The following is a 27,197-nucleotide window of genomic DNA, read 5'->3' on the forward strand; positions in this document are numbered from 1 at the left end:
TTCGCTTGGTTCTACCCAACAGGCACTTGTCCGCAAATCTACAGCCCCGTTCAAAGGGGTCAGAAACCGGGGAATAAAATACCAGCTCTCAGCCTATCCTTCCTCTCACGTGATCTTATCAGTGTTCGGTAGTCCCTAACAAACGAATCAAAACACCCTCGTCCCTTCTCCCTCCGGGAGCAAACATCCTAAGGATTACGGGCCGTTTCGATTGACGTTACTTCCGGGAAAAGTAACCTTTATTCGGCAGTTGCAGGCCTGCGGAACTCTCGCGACATCTGCTCCCGCGAGATCTGCTTGCTCACTCTAGCGATGACATCCTCCTCCTCCTCCCCGCCGCCTTTCGGCAATCTTCGCCAGTCCCAGCCCCGACCAATCTGTACTCGGATAGCATGGATCAGGGTCTCCCCCCGAACCCCGGTCCGCGCGGGGCGTCAGGCGGCAGCGGTGGGGTGCGGGTTGCACGAGGTGGACGGCAGCGACACTGCGGGTGTCCACCGACTGGGCGGCGAGCAGCGAGCGTGGGCGGGGCGGGAGTAAGCCGGCCGAGTAACTGCTCGATTGTTCTGGCCTGGCTATGGCGCCTCTCCTCCCCCCCGCCATGGCTCCCCGTGTCCCTGCTCCGCTCCTCTCAGTGAGTGAAAGTGGCCGCCGCCGCCGCCGGCCCAGCGCCCGCAGCCGCCTCAGCGCCGCCGCCATCTTGGGGTCCCAGGAGCCGCCGAGGGAGCGAGCTAGGAGCGTCCACGCCCAACGCAGTCACCGTCCCACGGCCTCTGCGAGCGAGCCGAGGCTCCACCGTCGGCGGGGCGACCCCCCTCTCCGGACCCCGCCCGCACCCCGCCCCCCCTCCGCCGCCGCCGCGGCGGCGGGGCCCGGCGGCCCGAGGTGAGGCGACTAGACGTGGGCGGGCGAACGGAGGGGGGGGCCGTAGGCCCCGTTGCGCCCCTCGCTGTGGGCGACGACTGGGCCGCGTCTTAAAGGGGCCGTCGCCCCCAGCCCTTGGATTTGTTGGGGTTAGTAGGGAGGATGGGTGTGGACGCTCCCCGCAGGGTTGGGACCTCGGGGACCTGGGCCTTGCCCTTCCCTTCTCCTATCTCTAGAGACCCGGGGGGTCACGCGGTGACCTGAGCTACCCGAGGAAGCCCGTGGGGCGCCCACACGTGGGGAGTGTGTTAGACCAGGTGCACGTGGGACCCGGTGGGGCGGTGTCGGGCTAACACGTGTGTGGGGTTGGGGGTGGGGTGGGGCAGGGCGGGGGCTGGTTGGACTCTTGTGGGAACTGGGTGAGAGTTATACCTGTCATTTGAAACAAATGTGATCTGAGAGCTCTGTACTGTTTAGCGTCAATTTACGAGGAGCAAGTTGGGAATTGTGCACGCTGCTGGTTGGTGATACTGTTTAGTTGGGGCAGCCTAAGACGTGCACGATTTAGGAGTGTGTAGGTGACACCTCTCTCTGGTTTTTTTGGGCTTTTACAGGGCGTCTCGGCAAGTGTCATCCTATTTTGACATTCCTTCTCGAGCTTGCTGTTGAAAACTACTACTTCCGTAATCACTGAGGGTGGAAGCCCCCTACAGTTTAGGAGTGATAGAGCCTAAGAAGGCACTCACAATACTATTGTAACAGCCAACTCTTCCCCGAATTCTTCGTTGATTCACACACTGTTGCCAGTTACATGTTCATTACTTGGTAGGAGTGGAGATTGACCTCGCTGACATCACGTGTAACCAGCTTTCTATTCCAATGAGTGACTTTCATGACTTTGTTTCTCAAGGAAATTTTCATTGTGGCTTACTGGTCTTGGCCTTTTTTTTTTCTTTAAGTAAGAGCTTTATTGAGAGTGATTGAGATTTATAATTCATCCATCAAAAATTCAGCCTTTTAAAGTTTTAACGTATACATTACAGTTGTGCAGCTAAGCTATCACCTCGAAAAGAAATTCCCATGACCATTAGTTGTCACCATTCTACTCCCTACTCTTCAACCACTAATCTGCTTTCTGTCTCTGTAGTTGCCTATTTTGGACGTTTCAGATAAATGGGATCATACAATACATGTCCTTTTGTGACTGATTTCTTCTGCTTAACGATCTTTTCAAGGTTCAATCATGTTGTAACATGTATCAGTGCTTCATTTTTTTTCATCGCTGAATAATATTCCATGACACTTGGCATTTTGTTCTTGAAATTCTCATGCCTTTTTTTAACCTATAAAACAATTTGAAATTATCATATGTAGTAAAAGTAGAATACACTATTTACTTTCCTGTTCCTGTTGCCTTCAAGTTGATTCCAACTCATAGCGACCCTAAAGGAGAGGAGCAGAACTACTTCATAGCGTGTCCAAGGAGTGCCTGGTGGATTCGAACTGCCAACCTTTTGGTTAGCAGCCATAGCTCTTAACCACTATGCCACCATACTACTTAGTAGGTTCTAAAATAAATTACATTCTTTAAGGGATTCAATTGCACTATTTCAGTTTACTGTATTATTTTTCCTGACGTTTTGTTTCAAAAGAATCTAAAACAGGTTTAGAAAAGTCTTATGTTTTGATAGAAGATGACCGTAAAGAGTACAAACGTAGCTAGGAAAGTTTATGACTGATAACATTGGACTACATCAAGGTGGAAATGTGATTAAGGCTAAACAGCAGACCATAAACTGCTGTGGTGTTAGATCACTTAATGAAAGTTTGCCAAAGTCCTGAGGGAAGATATAACAGCTTTTGACTTCTAGTTACTTGTGCAGACACAACTAGAAAAGGAGTGATAGACACCTGTTCTGCTCACAGTAAGCTGCTTGGCGATTTAACATGTCAACACCCAAGTTCATACAAAAGGTAAATGTTAGGGCGCAGTGGATTTTAGAGTGGTCAGATATTGGATAGGGTTAGTAGAAAATGCTCGTGTAGTTAAATAAGTGAAGTTATGACAGGTTTTATAGTTGGATCTTAATTAAAAAACCCAAAAACCCGCTGCTGTTGAGTCAGTCCCGACTCAAAGTAACCCTGTAAGAATTTTGATGTACTAGGGTCCCTGGGTGGCACACTAATCTACTACTAATCTAAAAGTTGGTGGTTCTAAATGCCCAGCAGTGCTGCAAAAGAAAGGCCTGGAGGGCTCCTTCCATAAATACCACAGCCAGGCAAACCCTGTGGAGCAGTTCTACTCTTTAACACACGGGGTCGCCATGAGTCAGAATTGACTTGATGGCATTGGGTTTGGTTTGTTGGTTTTCTTAGCATGTAACAACAGAATGGGAAGGGCGTAGGTGAGGACATTTGTTAAGCATCTCTTATGAGCCAGTATCTATGTTAGGCATTTTATATGTTATCATTTTAATTCTCACAAAACCATCTGTGGTAGATAGTGCCATTTTACAAATGAGAAAATTGAAACCCAGAGAAGCCCACAAATGACAGGATGCATTTCTTTCTAAAGTCCTTCAGCCTTCCTGGAAATATTCTGAGGAATAGTTTGTAAAAGATACAAGATTCTTTCCCTATGTTATGTCAAAAATTCAGTTATAGTAACATTGGATTCAGTAGCTGATCATGATAGTGTGGGTTTACTTAAGGTTGGAAAGTTGACCGAAAAGAAGCTTAATAACTGCGTGTTTAACGAGAAGCGCGTAGGGGAGATTTCCTTAGGTGTTGTATCAGAAGTAGAAAATCAGTAACAGCAAATGTAGTTGACAAATCAGATAGAAAGTAATCACTGAGACTAAATGCTACCCATATTTTTTAAGGAACTAGAGGAAAATTGATAAACTGTGTCACATGCCTTTATAAACCCTTTCACTGCCAAAGACTGACACACAGCCTGTGTGATGATGGTCTTTGGGGTTGGGGTTCTTGACTTGTAAAGCCGGTGAATCCCTTCTCAGGATGTAGTTTTTTAATGTATAAAATACACTTAACATATAAAAAATAAATTTCTGATGTAAGAAATTTGATTTTTATTATTGAATTAAATAACAAGATCTAGTGATTATCTTGCTAATATTACTGTGGTTTGTTGCCTGCATTCAGAATTGAAGGAAATATTAAATTTCAATAATAGATTACTTAGAATAAAGATGTAAATTTCTTTCGCCATGGACTGTATTTTAAGAACTCGTGTCATGGAGAGACCTGGACACATAGCTAAGTTATTTCCTACCAGTGGCTTCCATAACAAGAAGTAGGATTATTAACTCTTAAATTCATATTCACAAGAACATGACCATGACTTATATGAAGAGCAGTTGGTGATTTAGCTAAGGAGAAATGTAGTATAGTAGGAAGACATTGGTTTGGAACTTTAAAATACTTGGGTTTGAATCCCAGCTGTGCTGTTTATTGGGTAAGTTAGTCACTTAATTGTGCTCATGAGGAACTGGTACATAGACCAAGAGGCAGTTGTTTGAACAGAACAATTGGATACTTTGTGGTTTAAAGTCAGGAAAGGTGTGCCTCAGGCTTGTATCCTTTCACCATATTCAGTCTGTATGCTGAGCAAATAATCTGAGAAGCTGGACTATATGAAGAAGAACGTGGCTTCAAGGTTGGAGGAAGACTCATTAACAACCTGTAATATACAGATGACACGACCTTGCTTGTGCTGAAAGTGAAGACAACTTGAAGCACTAACTGATGAAATCAAAGATTAGCATTCAGAATGGATTATACCTCACTGTAAAGAAAACAAAAATCCTCACGAATGGATCAGTAAACAATATGATGATAAATGGAGAAAATATTGAAGTTGTCAAAGATTTCATTTTACTTGGATCCACAATCCGTGGCCACGGAAGCAGCATTCAAGAAATCAGATGACATACTGCATTGGGCAAATCTGCAAAAGACCTCTTTAAAAAGTGTTCAAAAGCAAAGATGTCATGTTTTGAGAACTAAGGTGTGCCTGACCCAAGCCATGATATTTTCAGTTGCCTCCTATGTGTGTGAAAGCTGGACAATGAATAAGGAAAACCAAAGAATTGATACTTTTCAGTTATGATGTTGGCAAGGAATATTGAATATACCATGAAGTGCTAGAAGAACAAACAAACCTGTCTTGGAGGAAGTACAGCCAGAATGCTCTCTAGTGGTGAGGATGGCGAGACTTCCTCTCACATACTTTGAATGCGTTATCAGGGGGACCAGTCCCTGGAGAAGCGTATCATGCTTGGTAAAATAGAGGGTCAGTGAAAAAGAGGAGGACCCTCAATGAGGTGGATTATCATAGTGGCTGCAACAGTGGATTCAAATATAGTAACGATTGTGAGGACGGCTCAGGACCAGGCTGTGTTTTGTTCTGTTGTGCATAGAGTCACTATGAGTCAGAGCCGACTGGATCTCACCTGACAACAACTTAATGACAATAAAAAGGAACCACGTATATGGACAAATGCTTTCTCAGGATATTCACGTATAGAGTATACTTTTGGGAATGGTACTAAGACTATTATTTCTTGTAAAAGGGCAAATAAGGTACCTCTGGTTTGCATATAGTTCCCTAGCTGGCACAAACGGTTTGTGCTCAACTACTAACCTCAAGGATGGCGATTTGAACCTTCCTAGCGCCACTGCAGAAGAACGGCCTGGCAGTTGGCTCAGGTAACAATTACTCTAACACATGGAGTCGCCTTGAGTCGGAATTGACTCAACAACAAACGGATTTTTTAATTTGTTGGTGTGTGACAGCTTTTCTGGATGAGAAGTTTGTAGTACAGTGTGTGCATGAACACAAAAATGGCTAGTGAGCATCAATAGGGTAAAAAGGGTGCGAGGGCAAATGATCAATTTAATTCTGAGAACGTTGCCTGAGTGTTTTTCCAAAGACCAACAAGAAGGATATGAGAAAGTTTAAAAATGGACTGGATTATCTTGGTACGAGCCTACAGTATAGTCAATCTTAGACTGTTAAATGGATTTCAATTATTGCACCTCAAAGAACAAATTAAAAAGGGGGAAAGTTTCCAGAAAACGGCGGTTAAAATGTAGAAGGTAATGCTGAGGCTTTTGTACAAAGATAAAAAAGCAATTTGACTCCAAATGGAATGATAACGTCTGAGAGGGAGGGACTATGATGGAATTGTATTGAATTAGGAAAAGCACAGATAATAATCCTGGAAAGTTAAAACTAGCTTGAAAGATGAGTATTGCTTGACGGGGCTTAAATAACTAGTGGCTTATTCCCGAAACATAGTAGCCCAGAAGGTGGTTTAGGTTTAAGGACATACCAGATGCCATGTAAGGATTACTGAACTAGGGACTGTGGGAGCAATGGTGGTTCAGTGGTGGAATTCTCGCCTTTCACGTGGGAGACCCGGGTTCAGTTCCTGGGCAGTGTATCTCATGTGCAGCCGTCACGCATCTGTCAGTGGACACTCGTGTATCACTGTGATGTTAAACAGGTGTCCCAGCATGGAGGAGATCGTTAAGCACTTGACTGCTAGCTGAAGTGTTAGCAGTTTGAACCCACCCAGCGGCATCTTGGAAGATAGGCCTGGTGATCCGCTTCTAAAAGGTCACAGCCTTGAAAACCCCAGGGGGCAGTTCTGCTCTGCACATGTGATCTAACCATGAGTTGGAGTTGACTCGAGGACAACTAAGAACAACAACAACATGATGCTGAACAGGTTTCAGTGGCGCTTCCAGACTAAGACTAGGAAGAAAGGCCTGGTAATCTGCTTCTGGAAATCAGCCAGTGAAAACCCTATGGATCACAGTGGTTGATGTGCAGTGGATCATGGGTATACTGCCTGAGTGGGCAGCATTTTAGGCTGACTCGATGGCAGCTAACAGCAACAGTAAACCTGGGAACTAGCCCTAGTTCATTTCTAGTCAGCATACCATTTAACAATACTTGTGCCTCATGGTTTATGAAACTTTTTATTCTATTCATTTACTCAATAAATATTTACTGAATATCTAGTGAATGCTTTTTGATCCTCTCAACAGCCATTTGTTGAGCATCTGCCATCCTCAAGGGACTGTGGAGCATGTAAGTGAATTAATCCAATAGCATATGTATGTGTGGAAAGTACAGAGGGGCTTTGCAAAGATAAACACAATTATGCAAACTAAGTGCCGTAACAGAAGTATACACCTGCATGTTTCTCTTGAGGTGCTGATGCAAATTACTAGTACTTAGTTTTTTTTTTTTTTTTTTTAATGAATTGACAGTAACTCTTTTGTTTTTTTGAACAGAAGCAGTGTAATCTAATGGCACTGCAGTGTGATAGAACTCCTTCTAGATCCTAGAGCCAGATGACCTGGGTTTGAATTTTAGCTCTACGGGAAGTTATTTAAGCCGCAGTTTCTTCATTTGTTAAGTGAGGCTAATAATAGTCCCCACTTCATAAATGAATAGATTTATTGTGAGAAATAAATCAGTATGTATAAAATCCTGGCACATGGTGCTCTCAACAAGTGTTAGTTGCCACCATAAGTTGTATTTTGATAGCTTAATCAATTTAATCTAAATAGTTTGTTAACGATTGTGATCAGAACTTTTTTACTATGAGTAGAAAATCATCTCAAATCTTTTTTTTTTTTAAATATACGACAGGGAAAATACATCAATAAACTATTATGCACTAACTTTTTTAAAAAATTGTGGTAAAATGTGTATTACGTAGTATTAGCCATTTTAACCATTTTTAAGTGTACAATTCAGTGATTTTAATTACATTCACAGTGCTGTACAACCACCACTTTTTCCAAAATTTTTTCATTACCCCAAACAAACTCAGTACCGTTTAAGCTGTACCCCTTGGTAATCACTAACCTGTTCTTGTGTGTATGCATTCGCCTCTTCCAGGTGTCTCTTCATATAAGTAGGATGGTGTATTAACTTTTTTTCAAATAACGATTTGTTGTGTTTTCAGTGGAAGTTTATTAAGCTTTTACGTATATATAATGAATACCAGTAGCTGGTAATAGAAACATCTTCCTATTTAAGCGTATAACTCAAAGAGGTTGTGTTTTGCAACGTGAAACTTATTTCAGACGCTGAAATATTTCTGCCCAGGGTATTGTTCTAATGTTAGTAATAGTTTGCTGTTTTAAAATTGTCCTTAGACTGTATTAGTCAGTAGACCGGGCTTTAGAACAGGGGTAGGAAAGTGTTTTCTGTAAAGGGTCAGATGGCAAACGGGTTGCACCATCTTTCTTGCATCTGCTCAACTCGTGCCATCGTCCTGTGAAAGCAGCTGTAGTCAATATATAAATGAATGTCTGGGGCTGTGTTCCAGTAAAACTTTATTTGTGGGCATTAAAATTTTAATTCAGTATTTTGCAAAATATTATTTTTTGGATTTTATTTTCCCCCAATCATTTAAAAATGTAAAAACCATTCTTAGCTTGCAGACTTTACAGAAATGGACAGGGGCCTGGATTTGACTCGAAGGCCATAGTATGCCAGCCCTGCTCTACAGTCTTGGCTCCACCAGTCCTTGGGTAGGTGACCTTGTGCAAATTAACCTCTAAGCCTTAATTCCATCTTTTAAATGGGGGTGATAGTAGTATCTACCTTATAGAGTTGTTAGAAAGACGTGAGATAATCCATTTAAGTGCTTAGCATGATCCCTGACGTAGTAAATGTTTAATACTTTTAATTAATGCTGTATATTATAATCATCTAATTGAACCCCCTTGTTTTACAGTGAGGCAGTGGGGCTCTGAGAGGATAGCTGATACTGTTAAAGTCTATGTGTGGCTTGTCAGTGGCATTGAATTCACAGCTCTTGACTTAAGCTTCTCTTTCTACTCTACCATGCTGCTTCCAAGGAGGGTTGTGGTATTGTTTAATTCAGTTAAAATACTGCTTGGTAAAACTAAAGTATACTCTGTGTGATACTGTAATGGCGAACGCATGACTTTATGCATTTGTCACACCTCATGGAACTTTACAACACAAAAAGTGAACCTTAATGTATGCAGATTTAAAAAAAATTATTTAGGGGGTCAAGGGATCCCAGGAAAGGATGCAGATTAAATGTGTGAAACAACCTCACTGAAAGGGGTGGTGAGAAGGGTGCCGACCTAAGTAACTTTGGACGTGAGTGGAGTCGGCAAGACTAAAGGCAAAAGTAACTGCACATAAGCTCTATATTTGAATTGATAAAGTTGTTTCCCACAGGGTACAAGTTAACAATTCTGATACTGCTGTATATGTTTACTACAATTGAACAATTAAGTGAATGGATAGCAGATGGTGGGAACCAGGTTTCTCACTGTTGGAGTGAGAATTTGTAGATAAGCAAGGGGAAAAGGCTAGAATGATCCATGTGTTAATAGATTAGAGTTGGAGACAGCATGAACTCATGTTTATCTTAATACAAATATGATATGTAAGTAGTTTAATTAGTATACTGACTTTTTAAAATTTTGTTGTTAAGAATATACACAGCAAAACATACGCCAATTGAACAGTTTCTACATGTACCATTTAGTGACATTGATTACATTCTTCAAGTTGTGTGACCATTCTCATCCTCCTTTTCTGAGTTGTTCCTACCCCATTAACATAAACTCAACTGCCGGCTAATGTTCCTATCCAGTCCTTCATGTTGCTCTTGTTTATTCAGTCCCATATAGATAGTTTTTAAGAGAGCATAATGCTCAAGACCTTTATTTATTTTGTTGTGCTTTAAGTGAAAGTTTACAATTCAAGTCAGTTTCTCATACAAAAACTTGTACACACACTTTTATGTAACTGTAGTTGCTCTCCCTGCAATGTGAAACTGCACTCCCTCTCTCCGCCCTCTATTCCCCGTGTTCATTCAACCAGCTCATGTCCCCCTCTGCCTTCTCATCTTGCCCCCAGACAGGAACTGCTCACATAGTCTCATGTGTCTACTTGAGCTAAGAAGCACACTCCTCACCAGTGTCATTTTATGTCTTATAATCCAGTCTAATCTTTGAAGAGTTGGCTTCTGGAATAGTTTTAGTTTTGGGCTAACAGATGTTTTGGGCGCCATGACCTCTGGGGTCCTTCCAGTCTCGGTCAGACCATTAAGTCTGATCTTTTTACTGGAATTTGAGGTCTGCATCCCACTTTTCTCCAACAACTCCATCTGTTGCATTCCCTGTCAGGACAGAAGGTGGTGGTAGCCAGGGACCATCTAGTTCTTCTGGTCTCAGGCTGATGGAGTCTCTGGTTTATGTGGCCCTTTCTAAGACCTTTTTTTTTTTTTTTACTAGTTCAGCTAAACTATGGTTTTAAGATGACTTCAGGGGATACTTTTAGTTTAATTCACATATATTTTTGTGCTCTGTCAGCTGACAGGGTTAAAAGAAGCAACAATCCAGAGTACAACTCATGCCCATATCTCGGCTTCTAATACCATTCTCCAGTAAAAGGAACCAGGGCTCCTTAGACAAACGGCTGGTTTTAGGACTGGGGCAGAGAATATACAAGATGAACCTGGAGCATATTATGGTGCAGAAGGTAAAGAAGTACTCAAACAAACAAAACCCAGGGGAAAAAAAAACCCACATTGATGGGGGGTATCAAAGGAGCACAGGATCCAGTTGAAAGAGCTTCCGATGACCAAAGCTGGAACACTTTGAGAAACCAAGTAGTAGTGGATTATAACTGAAAGTGTAAAATATCTATGAGTTCATACTGATGTAAATAAACAATTGAATAAAATACTCGAAATACTCCAGTGGCATGCTTTCATGCCCTCAGAGGCCCTGATTTGCCGGAGGTCCTTCAGACAGTATTGGAGTAAGAATGTGGAGCTTTGGTGTCAGACTTCTGGGATTTGAATCCTGGCTCTGCCATTTCTGACTGTGTGATTTTGGGCAAGTTACTTAACCTCAGTTAAGTTGTAAATTGCAGGTAATGATAGATAGCATCAACCTCATATGAGGAGTGCGTGGGTTAATGCATACGTAAAACGTACCCACAGGTATTTGGCACATGGTTCTCAGTAGAACGTGCGTATGTAGCCTCCTTATTATGGTAGTATTTGATGTAACAAAATCAAGGTGTGGACCATTACTCGGAATCCGACTTTAGGGTTTCCCCCCTGGATTTCTTAAATAGAGGAAAGAGTCTGACATTAACAAGTGTTCAGTCGAGCACTTAGTCTGATAAAAACATACCCTCCTTGTTCAGATGGACTGTATAGGTTGTGGAATGGACAGAATGAGAATAATTATATTTGGGGTTAATAGAATCACAGGTCTGAGTAGCTGAAGCATCTAGAATTTGAAAAGTAGGATCTGCTTGGTGTACAGGTCAGCTCTGCTTATTTACAAATGGTTTGTCCCTGGGACGGATACCCCAGCTTCCATCCTCAGGCTTCCCGTGGGGAACACAGTTCTACACAGTTACCACTCACACCAGTTAGTGTGTCCACTGCCAAAGTGAAAACTAGATCTTTAGTATAAGAAAACTGTATATAAAAGTGAATTTTGGGATATTGTCTGTTTTAGGATGTCTGTTACTTTATTTTCTCAAGAATGCCTGTCACTATCACTTGTATGTATAACAGAAGGTTATAGTGGGGCTGAAAATGAAAATTTCCCAACACTTTATGTGGGATCCCTATTTTTCACAAGTGACTATCAAGCTAAAGTTATCATCCCTTGGCCAAGGAGGGAACTGAGTTGCTCAGGGTTTTCTGGGTTTAGAATTTGTCCCTTACCAGAGCACTTTTTTCTCAGGTTAGGTGCTTTTCACCAGAAGACTTCTGAAAGAGAGCCCAATGCTAGGAATCTCTAACATAGCCTAGCTTTTTTTTTTTTTTCCTCTTTACCAAATAAAAGTTCTAACACTATACATGCCTGCCTTATTTTTTGGATATCTTGATTTAGTAATATCTAGACCCTAAATGCTTCATAAATATGGACTAAACTTGTCTGACCAAATGCTCTCTCTGTGGTCTGTACTGTAGATCTTCCCTAAGATGGTTGTGCTAGTAGGGCTATTTCTTTTATTATTCTGATAAGACGTTTTTGTTCCCCATGTAGGTGAAGATTTTCTTCTAGGAAATTGAGATGATTCTTTGCTAAAAGAAAGCAAATGCATTGTTATTGATTTTTGTTTGTTTTGGTCCCTGGCAACACATTATACTTTGGGGAATACTATTCAAATTTCATTAAGACACAGAAGTACAAAAAAAAAAAAAAAGTTAACAAAAGCAAAACCAAACCCACTGCTGTCGAGTCAATTCCAACCCAAAGCGACCCTATAGGACAGAGTAGAACTGCCCCCATAGACTTTCAAAGGAGCGCCTGGCAAATTTGAACTGCTGACCTCTTGGTTAGCAGCCGTAGCACTTAACCACTACGCCGCCAGGGTTTCCAGGTAAATGTTAGGCTTGCTGTATTGCCAGACTCTTTCCGTGCTTTTATAGTGATCCTTTTGGTTGAGTAAGTTGCTTCTGGGCTCCATGCAGAAGTCTTTGTCTGGCTCAGCTCCTTGAGGGCAAAGTCTTTTCCTCGTTGTGTTTAACTTAACATCTGCCACGTAGTAGCCTCTTAGTAAATATTTGATGGTCTGAGTGGAGAGTTTGGGTTCAGCTAGAGTAGTTAAAGAGTATTTTGTGATTTATTTACCTCTGATTTGTCGTGGATACCAAACCCGTTGCTGTTGAGTTGATTCCAACTCATAGCGACCCATAGGACAGAGTAGAACTGCTCCATAGGGTTTCCAAGGAGCGGCTGGTGGATTTGAACTGCCAACCTTTTGGTTAGCAGCTGAGCTCTTAACCACTGTGCCACCAGGGCTCTCTGTCATGGATATAGGATAACCGAATAATTTATTGTTCGAACATGGATACTTCTGACAGGAAGGCGGGGGAGGGGGCGGGGGGGACTATTAGTAATTGTGCTGGAAGGGCAGCTATAAACTGAAATTGCCCTGGGCAGTCCACCTGGGAGGGATGATCACCCTAGGCCTGAGACTTCTCTATTTTCGTTATACCATAGCAGAGCCTGATGGTGAAGAATTGGGGCTTTGGAGTCTGTATAATACACCTGAGTTCTGATTCTAGATTGGGCAAGTTATTTCATTTATCTAAAGTGGGAATAAATTTTGGGTTGTTAGGATTAAATGAGCTAGTGTATTTAAAGCACCTAGGACGGTAAAGCCCCTCACACTGTTGTTAGCTACCGCCGAGTGGAATCTCACTCGTGGTGATCCCATGTGTGCAGAGTAGAACTGCTCCACAGGGTTTTCAAGGCTGTAACCTTTTGGAAGCAGATCACCAGGTCTGTCTTCTGAGATACCTCTGGGTGGGTTCAAACTGCTAACCGTTCTGGTAGTAATTGAGCCCTTAGCCATTTGAGCTACCCAGGGACTCTGTCCCCTCATACTAGTGGGCTCTTTGCATTAGACCCCTTCCCTCCTCCTCCTATTATGCTCTAGCTAGAGCTTTTCCTTTCAGCTGAGGCTGACTTTGAGAACCGTTTTTATGGTTCAGATTAACTGGTAAACGTTTTACTGAAAGCAGAGATGTTTTTCACTTGAGCTATTGAGCTTAATTTTTTGTTCAAGTTCCAAAACGATGGTATGCAGAAAACAAATGGCCTATCAAATCTAACTACGCTTACCTCTTTCTCAAAATATTCATGGAAAACTTTTTCCCCCAATCTTTTTATTTTGCAGTATTGCTAAAAGGCATTTTAGCAAAATTAAGAACTGTCTCTAATAAACTTTAGTTCAGCTAAATGGAGTGATATAAATAAATATTGGTTATGAAGAAAAATGTTTAAAATGGGAATTTTTTGTCTCTTTGTTGTGCTTTAAGTGAAAGTTTACAAATCAAGTTGGTCTCTCATACAAAAATTTATGCACACCTTGCTATATACTCATAATTGCTCTCCCCCTAATGAGACAGCACACTCTTTCCCTCCGCTCTCTGTTTCCTAAAATGGAAATTTGATTAAGTTTTGATTTGTACTGTACAAAATTATATATTCCCTTTTGGTATTTTGAGTGATTTTTCCCCATGTTTTTGATGTTTTGCTAGCTTAATCCATTTTAATGACTTGTCTTTTTAAAAGGAAAACAAAGAAGAGCAATTTACTTATCCTGTGCGTTAGTATGGGTATCCACACCCCAAAGCAAAGGGAAGCATCCTGCTACTTGGAGCTACTTCAGGTGCCGCTTGTGATCTGTGTAATTCTGCTATTACATATGATTTACATGGGAGGATCCCAAGGACCTCTGGTGTTATATACGATTCCTTACTTATTAAACAACTGAGATAATAGGGTAGTGCAGAAAGACATAGAGTATAATCACAGCAATATAGATCCAATAATTTTTGTTCTTCCAACTAAGAAAAGTGGGAATTACTTCGTTTGCTTATTTAATGTGTACAATAAGTTATTTTCTATAAGATATCGGTGAGGTGGGGAAGATGCTGTTGCTTATTCAAACAGAAAGGGGTTAAGCACGGCATGCCGTGTTATGGGAGCATATAGCATCTCCCTTCAACTGGTACTGGGGAAACGCGAATAGTGCTTTAAGGGCCAAGTCTGGAAGTTCAGTTCGATCTGATCTGGGCAAGAGAAGGTGTACCAGGATCTTGTGGTACTCGCCAGACTTCCATGAGAAGCCAGGTAGGGTTCTGGTATCTGTGCTAGAGGGAATTCACGCATTTATTTTGTGTGGAGTTGCAAAGGTGGCCAGTTAGCCTGGCTGAAATCTGCTTTCAGTACCTCCTGCAGACTTTTAAAAATATACTTGCATACTGATAAAGAGTAAAACCAAGCAAAGAATTGCTAATGATTTTTTTATGCAGAAGTTTTAAATTATTATTTATCAACATTTTTAATAAATTTCGGTAAATCAGTAAAATTGATTTATCAGTATTTTCTTTTAAGGTAAATGCTTTCTTTCTGTGTCCTATCTTAAGGAGTTTTTATCTACCCCAGGGTAACAAAGATATTCTCTTAATGCCTTCTTTTAGATGCCTTATTATGTTGGCTTTACGTTTAGGTCTGTGATTCATTTCTAATTTCATTTTTTTTTATATGATGTGAGGTAGGGGGTTTGAGATCCCTCTCCCCTCATATGGATCTCCAGATGTTCCAGCACCGTTTTTTGGAAAGAGCTTTTCTTTCTCTGTTGGATTGTTTTAGTGCCATTATCAAGAATTGACTGACTGAGTCTCTTCCGGACTTTTTTCTGTACCATTGGTCTATTTGTGTATCCTTACGCCAATACTGTACCATTTTCTTTTTTTGCATATTAGTGATTGTCTAGGCCTGGTGGGATGGAAGTGTTGGAAGAGACGGCATACTGGCAGATAGGAATTTATAGGATCATGGAAATATTGTAAAATTGGATTGTGCTGATGGTTACACAGATTTACGTTTTTACTAAAAATCACTTAATTACATACTAATGTTAGATGAAATTATTACACCTCAATAAAGTTGTTAAAAAGGAACAGAATGTAAGAGTCCCCATCATGAATGTCCATATAATTGACATGATATCGTTATACAAATCAGTGGGCTTATCTAAACATTAAAAAGGCTCCCACATATGAAAAAAAAATTTTTGTTAACCCTCATAAAAATATTCTTTAAAAGTAAAATATATTAAATGAAGTGTCTTATAAAAAAATAATGTGGTCATTTTTTACAAAACTGTTAAAAGAGGGTGTTTGGTTGTTTCAATAAGATGGTTTTGTCACAGTTGTTGCTGTGGACATTGTTATTTAAAATTATTTTTCTAGCGATGATGTGTTTGCATTCTCATGAACATATTCAACTGGTCATAAATAAAAATTGGAGAGCGTCAGTGGATCAAGGCCAACACATTAAGTATTGATTTGCATACCATCTTGATTACTGTAACTTTTACTAAATGTTGGAAATAGTGTAGACTCTCCAACTTTGTTAATCTTTTTCATATTTGCTTTGATTGTTCTAGGTCCTTTGCATTTCCATATAAACTTTAGAGTTAATTTGTCAGTTTCTTCAGAAACCTTCCTGGGATTTTGATTGGGGTTGTGTTGAATCTCTAGATTACTTAGGGGATAATTGACATCTTAATAATAGGAAGTTTACAGTCCATGAACCTATAATAGTAATATATATATATCTGACAAATTGTATCCAGATTATATAAAGGACTCCTACAACTCAAAAAAAGACAATACATTTTTTTTAAGAGGGCAGAATCTCGAAAGACATTATACAAAGGCAGTTATAAAATACAAGTGGCCAAAAAAGTATACGAAAAGGTGCTCAACTTCATCAGTCATTAGAGATATACAAATTAAAACTATAATGAGATATCACTGCATACATATTAGAATAGCTAACATTAAAAATTATAACAACAAGTGTTGGTAAAGATGGGAAGCAACTGGACCCCTTATACATTGTTTGTAGGAATATAAAATAGTAGAACCATTTTGGAAAATAATTGGTTTCTCATAAAGTTAAGCATATACCTACCCTTTGACTCAACAATTTGATCCTCAGGAGTTTACCCAAAGAGAAGTGAAAGCCTTAGTATTCATCAGTAGGTGTGTAGATAGATAAGCTGTGGTATATTCATTCATACAGTGAAATCCAGTTCATCATCACAAAGGAGTAAACTACTGCTGCATGAACCAAAATAGATGAATCTCAAAAACACACTAAACAAAAGAATCTGGAGACAGAAAAGTACATATAGTATGCTTCCCTTTACGTAAATTTTTAATACATAACAAAATTAATCTAACAATAGGAGTCAGAACAGTGGTTGTCTGTGGGATAACAGGGTGGGAATTGACTTCGAAGAAAAGAGAACTTCCTGAGATAATGGAGCTATTTTTAAAATTTTTTCTGTGCTTTAAGTGAAAATTTACAAATCAAGTCAGTCTCTCATACAAAAATTTAATACACCTTGCTATATACTCCTAATTGCTCTCCCTCTATTGAGAGAACCTGTTCCTTCCCTCCATTCCCTCTTTTCGTGTCCATTCTGCCAGCTTCTGACCCCCTTTGCCCTCTCATCTCCACTCCAGATAGAAGATGCCAGCATAGTCTCAAGTGTCTACTGGATCCAAGAAGCTCACTCTTCACCAGCATCATTTTCTATCTCATTGTCCAGTCCAATCCCTGTCTGAAGAGTTGGCTTTGGGAATGGTTCCTGTCTTGGGCTAACGGAAGGTCTGTGGGCCACGATCACCGGGGTCCTTCTAGTCTCAGTCAGGCCATTAAGTCTGGTCTTTTTCCGAGAATTTGGGGTTTGCATCCCACTGCTCTCCTGCTCCCTCAGGGGTTCTCTGTTGTGTTCGCTGTCAGGGCAGTCATCGGTTGTAGCCGGGCACCATCCAGTTCTTCTGTGTAATGGAGTTATTCTTGATACATTTTGATAGGCATGTGAGTTATATAGGTACATGCATTTGTCAAAACTCCTCAAACTGTATATTTAAGATTTGTACATTCCAATTATATGTAAATTATACCCCAATTTAAAAACATCTTTGCTTTTTTATTTGAAATATGATATATACATGGTAAGAATTTTGAAAAATTCTGAAATTAAAAAATCGGAAGTAGAATTCCTCCTCTGTCCAATTCCCAGAAATAAACACCTTCAGTCATTTGGTATGTATCTTTCAAGGCATTTTCGAGTCTTATAGGGTCGTGGTTAAAGGTGAGGGCTCTGGGGTCAGATTGTCGGGATTCAAATCTAGTTCCTCTATTAAGTTGTGTAACCTTGAACTTAACGTATCTAAGCTTTTGGTTCCCTTTCTGTAACCCAGTGCGACCCTGTAGGACAGAGTATAGCGACCTATACTCTGTCCTATAGTGACCCTATAGGACAGAGTAGAACTGCCCCATAGAGTTTCCAAGGAGCACTTGGTGGATTCCCTTTCTGTAGATGGGGTAATAATAGTAAGAACCTCTTTAAACGGAAAATTACTGAGTGGATATTATGTGCTAGAGGTACTATACTACTGGTAGACATTTGTTAAAAAAATTTGTTAGAACCCTTTAAATATAAAAACCAAAATCCAAACCCATTGCCGTTGAGTTGATTCTGACTCATAGTGACCCTATAGGACAGAGTAGAACTGCTCCATAGGGTTTCCATGGAGTGGCTGGTAGATTGGAACTGCTGACCTTTTGGTTAGCAGCCATAGCACACAGTAGCTTTAACCACTGCGCCACCAGGGCCCTCCTTTGAATATAAGGGATTTTCATTTGTCATTGTTTCTATTAACATTTTACATTCCTGTGGTATATTTGTTACAGCTGATAAACCAATATTGATACATGATTACTAACTGAAGTCCATATTTTACATTAGGGTTCACTTTTTATATTGTACAACCCTATGGGTTTTGACAAATGTTTGTCATATGGCCACTATTTCAGTCTTGTACAGATTATTTTCACTGTGCCCTGTATTCCACCTATCCATCTCTCCACCCTTCCTTCTCCTGGCTCCTTGGCAACCACTGATCTTTTCATTGATCATAACTGCCTTTTCCAGAATGTCCTAGAGTTGGAGTCATAAAGTGTGTAGCTTTTTTAGACTGCCTTCTTTCCCTTAGCAGTATGCATTTACAGGGCCTTCATGTTTTCTTGTAGCTTGATAGCTCATTTCTTTTTGCCCCTGAATAATATTGTGTGGTGGCACAGTGGTTAAGAGCTCAGCTGTCAACCAAAAGGGGCAGTTCTGTGTCGGAATATACTCTATGACAACAGGTTTGGTATAGTTCATCCTAGTTTTATCTGTTCACCTGTTGAAGGAAATCTTGGTTGCTTCCAATTTCTGGCAATTGTGAATAAAGCTGCTATAAACATTTGTGTGCATGTTTTTATGTGGACATATATTTTCATCTCAGTTGGTAAATCCTTAGGAGCACAATTGTTGGAATGAATGGTAAGCCTGTGTTAGCTTTGTGAGAAACCGCCAGACTGCCTTCCGCAGTGGCCGTACCATGGTGCATTCCCGCCAGCAGTGAAGGAGGGCTCCCCTTGCTCCACATCCTCACCAGCATATGGTGGTGTCAGTGTTTTGTAATTTAGCCGTTTTAACAGGTATGCAGTGGTATCTCATTATTGTTTTGATTTGCAATTTCTGGTCCCCGTGAGTCAGAATCAACTTGATGGCAATTAATAACAATATATGATATTGAGCATTTTTTCATGTGTTTGTCTACTATCTATATATCTTCTTTGGTGAGGTGTCTATTCAGATCTTTTGCCCATTTTTAAATTGGACTGTTTCTTATTGTTGAGCTTTAAGAGGTTTTTTTTTTTTAATATCTTGGATACAGGTCTTTGATCAGATACGTGTTTTGTAAATATTTTCTCCCAGTCTGTGTCTTTTTCCATTCTCTTAACAGTGACTTTTGCAGAGCAGAAGTTGTTCATTGTAATGAAATTCAGCTTATCAGTTTTCTCTTTTATGGCTCCTGCTTTTGGAATTGTATCTATAAAGTCATCACCAAATCCAAGGTCACTTATTTTTCTCCGATGTTATCTTCTAGAAGTTGCATAATTTTGATTTAGGTTTGTGATCCATTTTGAGTTAATTTTTGTGAAATATGTAAGCTCAGAATATATGTATATTTTGTGAAATATATAAACAAATTAATTCTAAAGTCATATGTTTTTGATGTCCTATCTAAGAACTTGATCTAAAAAAAAAAAGTGCATGTAAATTAGTTGCAGACTTTTTTTTTGCATGTGGATGGCCAGTTATTCCAGCAGCAATTGTTGAAAAAAACCATCCTTTTACCTTTTCTCCTTTGTCAAAGATGAGTTGACTGTAGTTGTGTGGATCTGTATCTGGGTTCTCTGTTCTGTTCCACTAATCTGTTTGTCCCTTCACTGATACCACACAGTCTTGGTCAGTGTAGTTTTATAGCGAGTCTTGAAGTCAGGTCATGTGAAAGACAGTTTTTTTGGAGGATTGCCTGAAAGATACTCAGGTCATGCATTCTCCTGTCCTTATTCAGAAGCATGGATAATGAATGATTGAGCCCACCCTGCCACTTAAGTTTGTGATACCTGACTTTTGTATCGTTAGGTTTGTTTTATTTAAACTTTTGTTGCCAAATCATGTGTCCTGGGTGGGAGTGGAGGCCTGTGGTCATTAAGTACAGATTGTCATTATGTAGAATATAACATTAGAACTAGAATTTTCTAGTCTTGACATTTAAGACTGTACATAACAAAGAGAATTAATGTGGTCATTTATAGAATCTCAGAACTCGGTAGATTCATGTGATGGGGACTCCTTCCTTAAATAGTCTATAGCTTAGTAAGGAAGATAGGGCATACGTTTTATACAATAAGTAGACTGTAAGATCATATAAGTGCATGATTTCTATAAATAACACTTGAGAAGAAATTCAGAGAAGAGAAAGAATAGTGTTAGTTGAGAACTGTCTAAAAATGTTTCCTGGAAGAGAGTATTTCATTTTTGTTTTTAAAGGGTTTTGCCTCAACTTATTAAGTCTTTCTTACAGAGTCATTATTCATAGCATGGAAACCCTGGTGGTATAGTGGTTAAAAGCTATGGCTGCTAACCAAAACGTCAGCAGTTAGAGCCCACTAGGTGCTGCTTGGAAACCCTATGGGGCAGTTCCACTCTGTCCTATAGGGTCGCTGTGAGTTGAAATCAACTCAATGGCAGTGAGTTTTTTTTTGGGGGGGCGGGTATTCATAGGACAAGGGCAGGACAACATCCAGAAAAGCACTGCAGTAACCAGAGAGTGCAAAGAAGTCGGCCCGGGATCACACGTGAACATAAGTCAGAAAGTCTGATATGTGAGGATGATTCAGAACCAGACACTTTACCATGGACATCAAGCTGGAGCCAGGGAGCTAAAGTACGATCAGAGTCCAGTTCTAGGATAACCAGGATAAAAGAGCCAGCGTTCAGGCTAGTCAGTGGTAGATTGCTCAGACAACGTGTAAATAGTTCATCCTTTGAAATGGCCATAGAAGCCTATGGTCAGGTGAGCTTTAAAGAGCTCTTTACTTGAAGATGAGAGTGCGTCTGACAGGAAGTTAAGGTTTCAGGGTGGCCGAAATGATTAGTACTCAACAACTAACCTAAATGAGCCTTGGTGGTGCAGTGGTTAAGCATTCGGCTGCCGGCCAAAAAGTTAGCAGTTCAAATCCACCAGCTGCTCCTTGGAAACCCTGTGGGGCAGTTCTACTCTGTCCTATAGGGTTGCCATGAGTCGGAATTGACTTGATAGCAGTGGGTTTTTTCTTCTGTTTTGTTTTGATACTAACCGAAAGTCTGGTGGTTCAAACCCACCCAGAGCCACCATGGAAGGTGGTCTGGCACAATGGTCTGGCAACCTACTTCTGTAAAGACCCCAGCCAAGAAAACCCTGTAGAGCAGTTCTGTTCTCTAACACATGGGGCTGCCGTGAGTCAGAATTGACTAGACGACCTCTGGTTTGGTTTGGTATTGGTAGGGAAATAGTAAAAGATGAAACTGGAAAAGGTAACTTGAAGCCAGGTGATAGAGATCTTTGAATTTCAGGCGGAGGAGTTTAGACTGTATTGAATTTGGGTGTTTTTTGGGGGGAATTGTGATTTGGCAGTAGCTGCAGGAGGATGGATTAAAGTGAGAAGAACCTGAAAGTAAGAGCCGCTAGGCCTGGTGATCCGCTTCCAAAAGATGACAGCTTTGAAAATCCTACAGCGTGCGGTTCTACTCTGCACTCTTGGGGTCGCCATGAGTCAGAATCAGTGTGACAGCAACTAACAACAACACTTCAGACATGAGATGATAGAACCTACCTGAGAAAACTAACAACAGGAAGGAAAGGACAGATTCCAGATATCGTCCCAAAAGAAGAATTAACTAGAAGTCGGGACTGGATTGCATTTAAGAGGAGAAGTAAAGGGGAATTTTAAAAATGATTCACAGATTTTGAATCTGACTGTTATAAATAGGAAAGACAGATGAACTAGCTGGTTTGGCGCAGATAGGACTTTGAGTTTGTGGAGGCCTGTGGTATATCAAAGGAGCCTGGTAGTGCAGTGGTTAAAGTGATCGACTGCTAAATGAAAGGTCGGTGGCTCCAAACTACCAGCGGCTCAGTGCGGAAAAGATTTGGCAGTTTGCTTCCATAGAGATTTACAACCATGGAAACCCTGTAAGGTTGCTATGAGCCAGAATCGACTAGATGGCATTGGGTTTTGGGCAGTGGTACATCAAGAGTGGGATATCCAACAGCATCTGGGAATGTGGATTGTATACTTTGGAAAACGGGGGCCAGAGAATCAGCCAAGTAGCAGTATTAATTGAAGTCCTGATAGTGGATGAGATTTTCCAAGGAGTGAGGATGAATGCCAGAAGTATAGTTGATTCCTCCATTTAGAATAAATAAGTTTCTAATCAAGGAGGTATAGAAGGAATAGTCCAAGAAGTTTTCAAAGATGCAGAAGTAAGAGTTAGTCAGCAATATCAACTTCTTTTCATCTATTCTGATAAAGAGTGGTTTAGAGAGAGGGTTGTTCTCAACCATATCAGACTCAACTCTTTTTTTTTTGTTTGTTTGTTTCAAATATTCTATAATTCCTTCTTTCCTATTCTAAAATAAATGGAATAATACCCCAAAGAATAAGAGAAGAAACCAGTGAGTTAAGGTGGACTAAAAGGGTGGAGACATTTGCTCCTCAAGCCCTCCCGAGGTGAGAAGGAGTGAGTTGAGGATTTCGAGGAAGAGGGTAGATGTTTGTAGTAGTCTTTTGGGGCGCGTGTCAAAGAATAACGTCTAAGGTAAGAGGTGAGTAAAAGAATTACTGAGAAATGTCCTGTGCGGAAGTTGGACAACAACTAGTGAGTGAGTGTGGTCCTGCTGTTTTCTGTGGAAAATGGGAGAAAGACAAGTGTAGGAGATAAAAGTATAGGTTATTAGGGCAGCAGCTTTTAAGAGACTAACCAGGACATCTGGGCTCAATGTAAGGGTCACCAAGCTTAAAAGGTCATTAAAAAATTATTGAACATTAAAAAAATTATTACTTAGCTCTCCAAATAGCACCATAAGACAACTTCTTGTAGAGATATGTCAAGAACCTCATGCTTGTAACACCTCTTCCTTGTAGCTTTGTAGAAATAAAGGAATGCATCACAGCCGCCATTTCAGCCATCAATGGTGATATGATTCTGAGATGAATCAGATTACAGGATTGATGTCTGCTGGGTGTCACAAGGGGGCACATATTGAGCATTGTTAAGACTATGGAAGTAACTGTGATCTTTCCTGGACAAATTGGTTTTGACATCATATATAACCTAGTTACTGGGGAATTAATTTTTGAAATTATCCAGTTCATTTTGGATCATTCAGTATAACTTTTATTCATACCTCCTATAGAACATTGAATTTTGCCGTCCCCCCGCCCCCCAAAGATTTGTTGAAGTCATGACACCTGGTACCTGTGAATGTGATCCTGTTTAGAAATGAAGTCATACGGGGAATAGGGTGGATCCTAATTCTAAGTGGCACCTTATAAAAGAGGAGAACAGATGCGAGACAGATGAGACAGGAAAGGTGATCGTGCGAAGATGCGTCGACAGGCCAGGGAACCCCACTGATTGCCGGGAGCCGCGGGAAGCTAGGAGAGAGGTGCGAAACGCTGGAAGGGGTCAGCACGGCCAGTGCCCTGGTTTGGACTTCGAGCCTCTAGAGCTGAGAGAGTCACAAGGTCAGTTGTTTTCTGACAGAAGCTCAGGAGGGAGCCAAGGAGCAGTTTCACACACTTCATGTGTACATATCTGAAGGTGAATTATTTGCTGCTTTCTGATTAAGGCAGTTTTGCTGTCTTTTTAAAACAAAGTTTCTTTAAAATTTTCTGGAAGGAGGTACACGTTAGATCTCACTTTGAAAAGTAGAACTTATTGAAGCCTTAAAACATTTTTGAACATTTTTTTTTAACGTCATTACCAAGACTGATAATTTACATACCGTAAAAGTCGTCTGACTTAAATGTACAATTGGGTGATTTTTAGCAAATTTACAGCATTGTGCAGCCACCACCACAATGTCCGTGTAGAACATTTCCAACTCCTGTGCCCCTCCCCCCAAAAAAGATCCCTTGTACCTATTTACAATCCTACTTTGCACCCCCAGGCCCAGGCAACTCTGAATGTCCTTTGTGTCTCTATGAATTTACCTGTTCTGGACATGTTATGTGAATGGAATCATATAATATGTGATCTTTTGTGATGGGCATTCACCTAGTATGTTTTGAGATTAATTCACATTGTTGCATGTATCATTTTGTTCTTTTTATTGCTGAATGATATTACCATTGTATGAATGTACTGCATTTTGTTTATCCATTCACTCATTTGATGGTCATTTGAAATATTTTACTTTTTTCTTTTTTTGCTGGGTACTATCTAGTTGTACTGGACTCAGTCTGATGGAGACTGTGGTAGTTGTGGTCCATTAGTCCTTTGGACTAATTTTTCCCGTGTGTCTTTAGTTTTCTTTATTCTCCCTTTCTCTTGACAGGGTGAGACCAGTGGAGTATCTTAGATGGCACTCACAAGCTTTTAAGACCCCAGAAACTACTCACCAGAGTACAACGTAGAACATTTTCTTTATAAACTGTGTCATGCCAGTTGAACTAGATGTTGCCTGAGACCATGGTCCTTGGAGCCCTCAGCCCAGTAATTCAGTCCCTCAGGAAGTTTGGATGTGTCTGTGGAGCTTCCGTGACCTTGCCTTGGACAAGTTGTGCTGGCTTCCCCAGTATTGTGCACTGTCTTACCCTTCACCAAAGTTACCTCTTATCTATTGTCTCTTAAGTGTTTTTCCATCCCCATCCCTCCCTTCCCTCGTAACCATCAAAGATTTGTTTCTTTTTGTATGTAAGCCTTTTCAATGAGTTTTTATAGTAGTGGTTTCATACAATATTTGTCCTTTTGTGATTGATTATTTCACTCAGCATAATGCCGTCCAGATTCACCCATGTTGTGAGATGCTTTTGCAGATTCATCGTTGTTCTTTATTGTTGCGTAGTACTCCATAGCGTTTATCTACCATGGTTTGTTTATCCATTTATCTGTTGATGGGCGTCTGGGTTGTTTCCATCTTTTTGCTATGGTGAACAATACTGCAGTGAACATGGGTGTGCATATGCCTATTCGTGTGGTGACCCTCATTTCTCTAGGATATATTCCAGGGAGTGGCATCGCCAGATCATGTGGTATTTCTGTTTTCTAGCTTTCTAAGGAAGCGCCATATTGTTTTCCAAAATGTCTGTACCATTTTGCTTCCCAGCAGCAGTGCGTAAGAGTTCTAATCTCCCTGCAGCCTTTCCAACATCTATTTCCTGTTTTTTGATTGTACCAGTAATGCAGGGGTGAGATGGTATCTCATTGTGGTTTTGATTTGCATTTCTCTAATGGCTTATGGTCCTGAGCATTTGCTCATGCCTGTTAGCCACTTGAATGTCTTCTTTGGTAAAGTGTCTGTTCATGTCCTTTGCCCATTTTTTAAATCAGATTGTCTTTTTGTTGTAGAGATGTTGGATTTTCATATTGATTTTAGAGATTAGAGCTTTGTCGAATTTGTCATAGCCAAAAACTTTTTCCCAGTATGTAGGTTTTCTTTTTGGTGAAGTCTTTTGATGAGCACAAGTGTTTAATTTTTAGAAGTTCCTAGTTATCTAGCTTATCTTCTGGATTTGTGTGTTATTAGTTATGGTTTGTATCTTGTTAATGCCGTGTATTAGGGCCTCTAGCGTTGACCCTGTTTTTTCTTCTGTGACCTTTATAGTTTTTGGTTTTATATTTAGGTCTTTGATCCATTCTGAATTAGTTTTTGTGTATGGTGTGAGGTATGGGTCTTTTTTCATTTTTTTTTGCAGATGAACATCCAGTTTTGCCAGCACCATTTGTTAAAAAGACTTGACTTTTCCCCGTTTGATGAACTTTGGGCCCTTATTGAAGATCAGGTGACTCTTAGTGGATGGATTTACATCTGTGTTCTTATTTCTGTTTTATTGGTAATGTATCTGTCGTGGTACCAGTATCAGGCTATCTTGAATACCGTAGCTGTATAGTTGGTTCTGAGGTCAGGTAGTACCAGTCCTCCTACTTTATTCTTCTTCTTCAGTAGTGCCTTTACTTACCTGGAGCTTCTTCCCTTTCCATATAAAGTTAATGGTTAGTTTTTCCATCTCTTTAAAGAATGTTGTTGGTATTTGGGTGCAAGATTGCTTTGTATTTGTAGATTGCTTTGAGTAGAATTATCATTTTCACAATGTTGTAATGAGCATGGTATGTTTTTCCATTTATGTAGATCTCTTTTGGTTTCCCTCAGTTTTTTTTTTTTTTAATTGTGTTTTGAGTGAAAGTTTACAAATCAAGTCAGTCTCTCATACAAAAACTTACACACACCTTGTTATGTTCTCCTAACTGCTCTCCCCCTAACAAGACAGCACACTCTTCCTCTTCACCCCGTATTCCCCATGTCCATTCAACCAGCTCCGGTCCCCCTCTGCCTTCTCATCTCACCTTCAGACAGGAGCTGCCCACATAGTCTTATGTGTCTACTTAAGCCAAGATGCTCACTCCTCACCAGTATCATTTTCTGTCTTATAGTTGAGTCCAGTCCCTGTCTGAAGAGTTGGCATCGGGAATGGTTCCTGTCTTGGGCTAACGGGGTCTGGGGACCATGACCTTTGGGGTCCCTCCAGTCTTGTTCAGACCATTAAGTCTGGTCTTTTTACTAGAATTTGAGATCTGCATCCCATTGTTCTCCAGCTCCATCAGGGACTCACAGCCGTGTTCCCTTTCAGGGCAGTCATCGGTGGTAGCCAGGCACCATCTAGTTCTTCTGGTCTCAGTCTGAAGTAGTCTCTGGTTTATGTGGCCCTTTCTGTCTCTTGGGGTCATCTTTACCTTATGTCTTTGGTATTCTTCATTTTCCTTTGCTTCAGGTGAGTTGAGACCAATTGATGGCATCTTAGATGGCTGCTTGCTAGTGTTTAAGACCCCAGACGCCACTCTTCAAAGTGGGATGCAGAATGTTTTCTTGATACATTTTCTTATGCCAGTTGACCTGTTTGTCTTCTGAAACCAGAGTCCCCAGATCCCTGTCCCTGTTACTCTGGCCTTTGAAGTGTTTGATTGTATTCAGGAAACTTCTTTCTTTGCTTTTGGTTTAGTCCAGTTGTGCTGACCTCTCCTGTATTGTGTGTTGTCTTTCCCTTCACCTAAAATAGTTCTTATCTACTATCTAATTAGT

At 40.5% G+C, this 27,197-nt stretch overlaps 1 protein-coding gene across 3 annotated transcripts in view; it reads left to right on the plus strand.

Moving 5' to 3' along the window:
- The first annotated feature begins 629 nt into the window (after positions 1-629).
- Positions 630-27,197, plus strand: part of INO80 (INO80 complex ATPase subunit) — a 135,275-nt gene continuing 108,707 nt past the window's right edge. The window contains exon 1 of one of the 3 annotated variants that reach the window (XM_049897360.1): positions 630-885. The gene's annotated coding sequence lies outside the window, so the exon portion shown is untranslated. Of the gene's footprint in view, positions 886-7,720; positions 8,443-27,197 lie in introns of those variants that run through there. The other 2 variants (XM_049897358.1, XM_049897359.1) reach the window with 2 other exon arrangements.

This window comes from Elephas maximus, chromosome 10 (assembly GCF_024166365.1).
Source record: "Elephas maximus indicus isolate mEleMax1 chromosome 10, mEleMax1 primary haplotype, whole genome shotgun sequence".
Taxonomy (NCBI): Eukaryota; Metazoa; Chordata; class Mammalia; order Proboscidea; family Elephantidae; genus Elephas; species Elephas maximus.